The sequence below is a fragment of the Hyaena hyaena genome, unplaced genomic scaffold (genome assembly GCF_003009895.1).
Source record: "Hyaena hyaena isolate Hyena2069 unplaced genomic scaffold, ASM300989v1 scaffold_1277, whole genome shotgun sequence".
Lineage (NCBI taxonomy): Eukaryota > Metazoa > Chordata > Mammalia > Carnivora > Hyaenidae > Hyaena > Hyaena hyaena.
In genome coordinates this window covers 321,943-332,442 of record NW_024081912.1, presented here as the reverse complement: position 1 = coordinate 332,442, position 10,500 = coordinate 321,943, and the positions used below count along the sequence as shown (strand labels likewise).

Sequence of the window (10,500 nt, the reverse complement as noted above, 5' to 3'; positions counted from 1 at the left end):
ATGATGGTGACTGCAATGACAGGCCCTCCCACTGCCCCATACCACCCAGACCTTTTGAGCTAAACCCCCCAACTCAAGCTTGTGCAGATGGACCTTGGACTGGCCCCTGAAAAGATCTACCATTATTTTTACCTTATTATAATACTAAAATCTCCACTCAAGGAGGAGACTCAGTCTCATTTACATAACATACATTAGTATAGACATGTTGCCTTAAGGTGCTTGTGTGACCTTATGCCTGCCTCTACATATGAAGATAAGGCTTCCCAATTAAATACCCATCGTGCTCGCTTTGGCAGCACATATACTAAAATTGGAATGATACAGAGAAGATTAGCATGGCCCCTGCGCAAGGATGACATATAAATTCATGAAGCGTTCCATATTTTTACTGCTTCTTTGTGCTGGCTCCTGGCTGACTGGACTTCAAAGGAGCGGCGCACTGGACACCATTGTACGGCCGGGCAGCTTGGGCCCCTGAAAGAGCCGCGCGCGGACACCGGGCGTCCGCGCTCCTGGCTGGCTGGAACTCTAGAGGGAAGGCAAAGAGCTAAAAACTGGGAAATTTGCCTGTGAGTTCCTGTTTCGGGTGACGAGCCACAGAAGGACCTGGTTCTCCTCACTCCAGCGGGCTCAGGCTCAGCTCACCCGGCAGGCAAGCCCCCGCCCATGCTCGCCAGCCAGACCCAGAAAAGGAAGCAGAAATTCTGACTCCACCCCCAGAGCTCCGCAGGGGGCCTGGAATTGCCCCGAGGGAGTTGCCTGGGAAGCTGTGTCTAAGGCAATTTCAGCGGGGCGCGCGGACTGGGATTTGGAGATTGGGACTGGCCTGAGTTGAAGAGCATAACCAACTTCGGCTGCACCCCCGGTACGGGGACTTTACACGCCCAAAAAAGCGAGGTGCAGTGCTTGTTTCAAGAAGGGACTGGAGCACCTTCACTCTCCTCCCCACAACCGCCAAGGCAGAACTCCCACCTGAGGCAGTGGATCACGCCACCCCAATCCCTGCTTGAGAGCTGCCCTCCTCCCTTTTTTTTTTTTTCTTCTTCTTTCTCTTTTCTCCCCAGAACACTGACCTGATTAACTCTGGTCGCCGGCTTGCTTAAACAATCATAATGAGTCCATTCTGTAGATGTAAATTCTACACCTACCAACATTTTCATCTCTTTCTCTCAGGAGTAATTAGACTATATAGTTTCTCTGGATAATACCAGCATCCTTCTCTCACCTATCCAACCATATTCTGCCCTTTACCTCTTGAAAAAAGCTTCTTATCCCTTCTGCCTATTCATTCTATTTCCAATTTTGCCTCATCCCTGCCCTGTCTTCACTCTCTTTCTCTATGCTCTTCAACCAGCACTGCATACACACGGCTATTTAACTGTAGCTGGGAAATCCGGTTATATGCTTTAAACTGTTCTTTGTCCATTGGTTTTCTTCTTTTTTCCTTTTCTTTTCTCCTTTTTGACCCTTTTATGTATTTTATACTCCCTATTATTCGCCCTCCCTCCTCCGTCTTTTCTTTTAACTTTTTCGTTTTCCCTCTTGCTTTGCATGTTAGTTGAATTAGCCTGTGCGTTTGTGTGCTCCTGCTCCCTGTGTGTTTGTCTGTCTGTTTTCTTTTCCAGGGCTACCTCAAGAAATAAGCGAGTACACAAGGTGGAGAGTCCCAAATATCACTACAAATAGGAAAATAAAATAACCAAGGTCTCAACAACAGAGACCAAGACATACCATTCAAAAAACACTCTCCGAAAGGATAGGCCCTGGACAGTCAAAGAGTCTTCTTGGATATAGCAGTGCTCATAGATACAGAGAGCATTAACAGGTCTTTAAAACCAACAAGAGACGGAAAGCTAACTAAAATGATGAAACGAAAGAGCTCTCCTCCAAAGAAACTCCAAGAAGAAATGACAGCTAATGAACTGCTCAAAACAGATATCAGCAGCATAACTGAACAAGATTTTAGAATAATAATGGTAAAATTAATAGCTGGGCTTGAAAAAAGTATAGGGGACATCAAAGAAACTATGGCTACAGACAGAATGGAAAATAAAAACAGGCATGAAGAATTTTTAAAAATGCGATAAATGAGATACATAATAAATTAGAGGCCTCCAATGCACGGATTGAAGAGGCAGAAAGGAGAATAAGTAATTTAGAAGACACCATGATAGAAAAACAAGAAGCTGACCAAAAAAAAGAGACAAACTGATCCAGAAACAGGAAAGAAGAATTCGAGAGCTCAGTGATACGGTCAAATGCAACAATATCCGTATCATAGAAATCCCAGAAGAGGAAGAGAGAGGGAAAGGTGCTGAAGGAGTCCTGGAACAAATTATAGCAGAGAACTTCCCCGACCTGGGGAAGGAAGTAAATGTTGAAATACAAGAGGCTCAGAGGACTCCCCTCAGATGTAGCTTGAATCAATCTTCTGCATGGCATATCATAGTAAAAATGGCAAAATATAAGGACAAAGAGAGAATTTTGAAAGCAGCAAGGGAGAAAAAGGCCCTAACATTAAGGGAAACCTATCAGAGTGGTGACAGACCTATCTACTGAAACTTGGTAGGCCAGAAAGGAATGGCAGGAGATCTTCAATGTGATGAACTGTAAAAATATGCAGCCAAGAATCCTCTCTCCAGCAAGCCTGTCATTCAAAATAGAGGGAGAGATAAAAGTCTTTCCAAATACACAGAAATTGAAAGAATTTGTCAACACTAAGCCAGTCCTACAAGAAATCCTGAGGGGGACATTCTGAAGGAAAGGTTGCAAGGAACAAAGATACCAGAGACACCACCACAAGCATGAACTCCACAAAGGACACAAAGACTCTAAACCCACATATTTCAATAATAACACTGAATGTCAATGGGCTGAATGCTCCAATAAATACCCATCCTAACCCTAAAATAAAAGCCAGCGATTCACCCTTTATCAGGGAGCCATTGCTTTGAAGCCATTTCTCATGATGGCCTTATTTGCAGAAAATAAAAGTTTTCTTCCTGCGACAACTTACTTGGTGCAATTTCTTACTCACCAAGGAGTGAACTCATGTGAGTTTGGTTACAATCTCCTATAGATTTAAAAAAAAAAAAAAAAAGAAAAGAAAGGGGCTCCTGGGTGGCTCAGTCGGTTAAGCATCCGACTTCGTCTCAGGCCATGATCTCATGGTTTGTGGGTTCGAGCTCCACATCGGGCTCTGTGCTGACAGCCAGCTCAGAGCCTGGAGCCTGTTTCAGATTCTGTGTCTCCCTCTCTCCCTGACCCTCCCCTGCTCATGCTGTCTCTCTCTCTCTCTCTCAGAAATAAATAAAACATATTTTAAAACATTTTTAAAAAATTTCACTTGTGATGAGAACTTTTAGGATCTACTCTCTTAGGAACTTTCAAATATATCATAGACCGGTGATAATTCATGTTGTACATTACATTCCCCAATACTTATTTATCTAATAATTGGAAACTTGTATCTTTTGCCACCTGGAACCAGTAAAAATATGGAACACTTCATGAATTTGTGAGTCATTCTTGCATAAGGCCTGTGCTACTCTTTCCTGTATTGTTCTAATTTTTAGTGCATATACTGATGAAGCAAACATTTCTTTCTTTTTTCTTTTTGGGAATTTTGAGAATTCTTTATTCTGAAACAGCAACAAATACCTTCTCAAATTATATGGTTTCTAAATATTTTCTCTCAGCTATGGCTCCTTTTATTTTAACAGTATCTTTATTTTAGCAGATGGTCTTAAATTGATAAAGCTTTATTATCAATTTTTACCTTTTATGTATTGGATTTTTGGGATCGTAATCTAAGAAATTCTACCAAACATGTGGTCACAGAGATTTTGTATGTTTTTTCCTACACGTTTTCCATTTTATTTTATTTTATTTTTTATTTATTTCTAGGAGAGAGAGAGAGAGAGAGAGCAGGGGAGGGTCAGAGAGAGAGGGAGTCACAGACTCTGAAACAGGCTCCAGGCTCTGAGCTGGCAGTCAGCACAGAGCCCGACGCGGGGCTCGAACCCACGAACCGCGAGATCATGACCTAAGCGAAAGTCGGATGCTTAACCGACTAAGCCACCCAGGAGCCCCACGTTTTCCATTTTAGATTTTATAGGTCCATGATACATTTTGAGTCAATTTTTGTACAATGTACTGTACTTTGTACAGTGCAAAATATAGGTCAATGTTTATTTTGTACTTGAATGCTTTAACTGTTATAGCAACTTGTGTGCTATAACAAGTTTGAACTATTCTAGTTCTTTTGACTTTCAATGTAAGTTTTAGAACTTGTTTGTCATTATCTAAAAACAAACAAAAAATCTACAAGGATTTTTTGGGGATTGCATCAGATCTATAGATGAGCTTGCAGAGAATTTGACCACTCAACAACACTGATACTTCCAATCTATGAAGTGATTTCTAGTTTTAAGTATAGAGAAACTGTACATATTTGGTTGAATTTATACTTAAATATTTCATGTTTTTAGTTTTATATAAATTGTATTGATTTTTAAATTAAAATTTGGCAATTGTTCATTGCCAATACAAAGAAATATAATTTATTTTTTATTATTTACCTTGTATCTTACCTCCTTGTTAAATTTACTCATTAAATTAAAATTTTAGATTCCTTGGGATTTTTATTTCTTCTTTACCAATATATAAACCTTTAATTTCTTACCTTATTTTATTAGCTAAGACTTCCAATCATTTTAAGAAGAAAATATTCTTTCCTTATCATTAATTATGATGTTTCTTGTAGATTTTAATTTTTTAAAGATACGTTTATTGGGTTAACTAGTTTTCTTTTATTTTTAGCTTACTGAGAGATTTTAATCATAAATGTGTGTCAAACTTCAGTTTTCCTGTATCTATTGAAATGATCATATGGTTTGTCTTTAGTGTCTTGATATAATAATTTATATAGATTCATTTCCAAAAGTTGACCCAATGTTGCATTCTAGGGTCAAACTCCATTTGTTTATAACGCACTGCTCCTTTTCTGTATTGTTAAATTTATTTGCAATTATTATTATTACTATTATTATTAATTTTTGAGAATTTTTGTGTCTACTATTATGATAGGTATGGTAACATCTTATCTGAGTTTGGTTTCAGGGTAATGCTAGCCTCATAGAATGATTAGGAAAATATTTCCTTCTCTTCTGTTTTTTAGAACGTTTTGTGTTGAATTAGTATTATTTCTTCCTAAAATATTTAACAGAATTTTCCAGTATAGCCACCCTGGGCCTGAAATTTTCCTTGTTAGAAGGGTTTTTTTTTTTTAATTTTTTAAAAAATTTATTTCTAAGAGAGAGAGAGAGAGAGAGACAGACAGCGTGAGCAGAGGAGGGTCAGAGAGAGAGGGAATCACAGACTCTGAAACAGGCTCCAGACTCTGAGCCGGCAGCCAGCACAGAGCCCGCCGCGGGGCTTGAACGCACGTACCGCGAGATCATGACCTAAGCGAAAGTCGGACGCCCAACCGACTAAGCCGCCCAGGCGCCCCTAGAAGGGTTTTAATAAAACATTCAATTTCTTTAATAGAGGTAGAGCTATTCAGACTACTATTTTTTTTTCTTGAGTGAGCTTTGGTAGTTTGTATCTCTCAAGGAACTTGTTTATTTTATATATATTTTCACATTTACTTTATGATGAAAAATTCTTATTAATATTTTAATGTCTTCAGAGCATACTTCATTCCAGATGTTCACAATTTGTATAAATTTCTTATTCATTGTGACTTGAAGGTGATCAATTTTAAGTCTTTTTGAAGAACCTGTTTTTGTTATTAATTTTTCTCTATTTTTTAATTTTAAATTTCAATGATTTCAGCTTTTACTGTTATTTTTTTTCCTCTCTCTGTTTGCTGTGGTTTTGCTCTGTTTGCTCTTTTTTTCCCTTATTTTCTTAAAGTGCAAGCTTAGTTCATTGATTGGAGACCTCTCTTCTCTCTTTTTTTAAAAAAAGTTTTATGTTTACTTATTTTTGAGGGAGAGAGAGAGACAAAGGGTGAGTGGGGGAGGAGCAGAGAGAGAGGGAGACACAGAATCTGAATCAGACTCCAGGCTCTGAGCTGTCGGCACACAGCCTGATGCAGGGCTCAAACCCAAGAACTGTGTGATCATGACCTGAGCTGAAGTCAGATACTCAACTGATTTAGCAACCCAAGTGCCCTTCTTCTCTTTTTAATGTGAAGATTAATGTCATAAATTTCTGTCTGTGCTCTTTAGCAATATCTCACAGTTTTTGATAATTTTGTATTTTCAATTTTATTTGATTCAAAGTATTTTCTAATATCCTTGGTAATTTTCTCTTTGACTCTTGCATTATTTAATGAATGTTTTAAAGATTCATAGTGTTGGGGTATTTTCCATCTCTCCTTCTTTGAGTGATGGTTCCAATATTGATACAGTTTTTGAAATCTTTGCTGTCCTGCCTTGGGTCTATTCTGTACTTGTGCCACTCAAGAGTAAAATGAGCAAACCTGTATAAGGAATTTGCCAACTTGTAGAATCAGTCTCCATAATGTATACAAACTCACGGTTTGAAAGTTTTATTCAGAAAGAACCAAAACTGTTCTTGCAAATGGAATAACAGTTTTTTTTTTTTTTTCTCAAGCTTTAGTATGTGGAAGAGTCCACATACTATATAAGGATAATAAGGATAGACTGTTAAAAGATAGGTTGTGGAACTTCAGATTTCGATGCACTAGGGTTGAGGTGTGCCCTAAGGACTTGTACATCTAACAAGCCCTTCCATGAAGCTACTATTGCAGGTGGTGGGCCACAATTTGAGTAATGCTAGTAGAGAAGGCTTCTCATGATCTGGCCTCTGCCAGACACATACAGCTTTATCCTCCTCATCCCATCCTGAAGTTCAGTCATATCAAACCATTTGTGCCCTGGACTGAACTATGGTTCACCACCATGTCTTCCTGCCTCATTCTTATCTCTAGAGCTTCTTGTCTTTCAAGGGGCAAGCAGGAATCTGTAAGCATGCTTAAATATGTAACATACTCATCTAGAGGATTGTCCCCATGAAGCCAAGTATCTGCAGGAAGAAGCAGTAATCATTTTTTTAAAGTTTATTTATTTGGGGCAGAGGGGCAGAGAGGGAGGGAGAAAGAGAGAATCCCAAGTTGACTCTGCTCTGTCAATGCAGAGCTGATGGGGGGCTTGAACTCACAACCCATGAGATCATGACCTGAGCTGAAATCAAGAGTCAGATGCTTATTCGACAGAGCCACCCAGGCACCCCTAAAGAAACAGTAATCATTTTTGTAGTCACTTCTCAGGCCTTTGTCCTGTTAGAGCAATCATGCATCCTCTTCCTCACTGGATCACTCCTGCCATGCATGTATCATTTCTGTCACACAATAGTCACTGAAGGCAGAAAGGGTATGGGATGCTGCTGGTACTTCAGGAGGTTGCCCCTAGGACCTTTCTTCTCAGTTGAGGATGGGGCTTCTGACGACAACTGGTCTTCGTTTGCAATGACATATTGACTTCCGTATTTTCTGCTGTTTATTATTAATTTCTCTCTTTAAATCAAATGTAAACCAAGCACATAGTTTCTTAGAGGTAGTACTTTATAATGATTAACTATTCTTATGTTGAAAGGAGACAACTCACTTTCTTGATTAACTTAATTATTTTTTAATCTGTGGGACTGTGGGCATGCTATGCTACTTAACCCTTCTGTGTCTCTGCTTTATCATCATTAAAATGTGGGACATAAGAGTAACTATGCTTCAGGATTAAATTGAGCTAATTGACATAAGATGACCAGCACAGAATGAGATTTCACTAATATTTCTGTATTATGATCAATATCACTATTGTTTCCATGTTTGTCTATACATGATGGCTTTAACTTACAGTGATGAGGGTTCACCCACCAAGTTTTATCAGCATGGACAGAAGGACTCCTACATATTGAAAATAACAGTTAATTTTCTGCAGGAAGGTAGAAAGAGTTTGGTGTTCAAAAGGATCTAATCAAAATCAGGGTCTTTCAGAGCTCCTCACTCACTCATGCGTAGGACTAAGCGATGTTCAGAGTTTGATCTTCTTTGATGGTTCCTGATACTGAAAGATGTTGGGACACCCATGAAAGCCCCAGAAACTGTAGCCTTTATACCGGAATCATTTCTATTGAATAGGCAGTGATATCATGGAGATAATGTAGGGTCCTGTCCCCACTCTGCATTGAGAGTATAGCTTTGAATACCTGTTCCATGAGAAGCTGTGGTTGGAGAGCATCCCATGCCCTTAGTCTCGATAAAAGCCAGATTTCACGGAATAACTTTGCCTGATCGTAAGCACTTTAGCTGTAAACCTACCGAGAGACCCTTTAGGCTAAAGTTGACACACATTTGATTAGTGTGACCTGAGCTAATTCACTCTGCACACATAATAACTACTAGGAGCATCAACAGTTGGACCAGATTATGTCAGTCTCTTCCAAACAGTTGTTTAATTATTAGACTTAAGTATTTAGAAACTTGGTAACAAATATTTGGAAACAAGAGATTGTAATTCCATTTCTTCTTCAACCATAAGCCATGAAGATTTTTAAAAAGAAGCATATCCTCTTTGATTCCTGCAAAGCAAATTATAAGACAAATGGCACATTAGCTATGTCATGCTTGATCTAAGCTCTGCTGCCTCCCTTAGTGGATTTTGCATATTAATGAAATGATGTTCTTTAAATGACAAAGTCCCATGTGTTAACAATGCAATCAAAATTCAGATTTTTCAAATCAATCTGGGAAGAGGATATAAAGAATAATATATGAGAGCCATGCTGGCAATAGACATACCATGTAAGCTACATACTTAACTAAGTTTTCTAATAGGTACATTGAAAGAAGTAAAAAGTTTTTAGTATTTTATTTAACATGAATATTCCAAATTATATTACTTCAACATATAATCAATGTGCAAATATTAGTGAACTATTTTCATACTTTTTTCATATTAAGTCTTCAAAGTTCAATTTACATTTTACATTTGAGGCAACCATGGGTGTGGACTCTTTACATTTCAAGAGCTTGATAATCATGTGTGGCTTGTGGCTACTTCATTCAACAGTGCAACTTTAAATTTTTCAAAATTTTTAAGTTCCAGTTAGTTGACATACAGTGCTGTGTTAGTCTCAGCTATATAATATAGTGATTCCACACTTCTTTACATCACTCATACTCATCATGACAAGTGCACTTTTTAATCCTTGTCATCTATTTCACCCATGCCCTCCCCCACCTCCCTTCTGGTAACCATCAGTTTATTCTCCATAGTTGAGTGTGTTTCTTGGTTTGTCGCTCTCTCTTTTACTCCCATCGATTGCTTATTTTGTTTCTTAAATTCCACATATAAGTGAAATCATACGGTATTTGTCTTTCTCTGACTGACTTATTTTGCTTAGATTAATACTCTGTAGCTCCAACATGTCATTGCAAATGGAAAGATTTCATCCTTTTTTTATGAAGAAGATACATGCACCTTCTATTTACCACAGCATTGTTTACAATACTTAAGATATGGAAGCCACCCAAGTGTCCACTGATAGATGAATGGATAAAGAATATATGGTGTATATACACAATGGAATATTATTCAGCCATAAAAATGAATGGACAGGGGAATTCTACAGGGGAAAAAATAAGGCGAATCTCTGTTCTTTTTCTAGTCACTTTCTCGTTTGTTGTGTGCCTGTAATGGGTTCTCTAGACACATGCAGGTCTGTATGATTTTGTTTTCTGCTCCGCCCTTCTGGAGCATTTAGCCTACTATCACCTCCAAACTCTTGTTACTCTAGCAAATCTTCCTTCAAAGTCCCAAGTATCCAAATCAATAGCCATCAGAAGTCTTACACCCTGGCTTCCCTGCATAATTAATTTGTTTTTCTGTTGTGTACTTAACATACTTGTATTATTTACACTTATTTGCTTTCATGTTTTTTTCCTTACTTTGAGTGTCTCGAAGACTTGACCTGTGCATCCTTCATGGTTATATCCCAGTGAATATCAATGCTAAAATACAGTAGATATTGAATAAATGGCTCTGAGATAGTAATTTTAAACTCAGGCCTAGGGAAGCTTCCAAGGGCTTCCCTCTACCCTCATGTACTCTGTTTACAAAGGATACTGGGAAAGCTAAATTAGATGCTAATTGTACCCAATATAACATAACCACACTGATATATACTAATAATTTTTAAGCTTACTTATTATTTATTTTGAGAGAGAGAGAGAGAATTGAGGGGCAGAGAGATAATCCCGGAGCCCGATGCAGGGCTCAAACTCATGGACCATGAGATAATGACCTGAGCCAAAATCAAATGCTTAACTGACTCAGCCACCCCAATAATTATTAATAAAATATTAATATATCTTTGTTTCTTAATTATTATATTTTTCTATCTTCTTAAATATTCCTGAACAGTGATCAATTAAGTAGAAAGCAACATGATTTTGGCTGAAATGAAATG

At 38.2% G+C, this 10,500-nt stretch overlaps 2 non-coding genes across 2 annotated transcripts; one reads left to right on the top strand and one right to left on the bottom strand.

Moving 5' to 3' along the window:
* Positions 1-283: 283 nt before the first annotated feature.
* Positions 284-390, top strand: LOC120224885. The gene has a single exon (XR_005526690.1). It is a non-coding gene; the product is annotated as a U6 spliceosomal RNA (small nuclear RNA).
* Positions 391-3,494: 3,104 nt separating this feature from the next.
* Positions 3,495-3,602, bottom strand: LOC120224886. The gene has a single exon (XR_005526691.1). It is a non-coding gene; the product is annotated as a U6 spliceosomal RNA (small nuclear RNA).
* Positions 3,603-10,500: the final 6,898 nt, after the last annotated feature.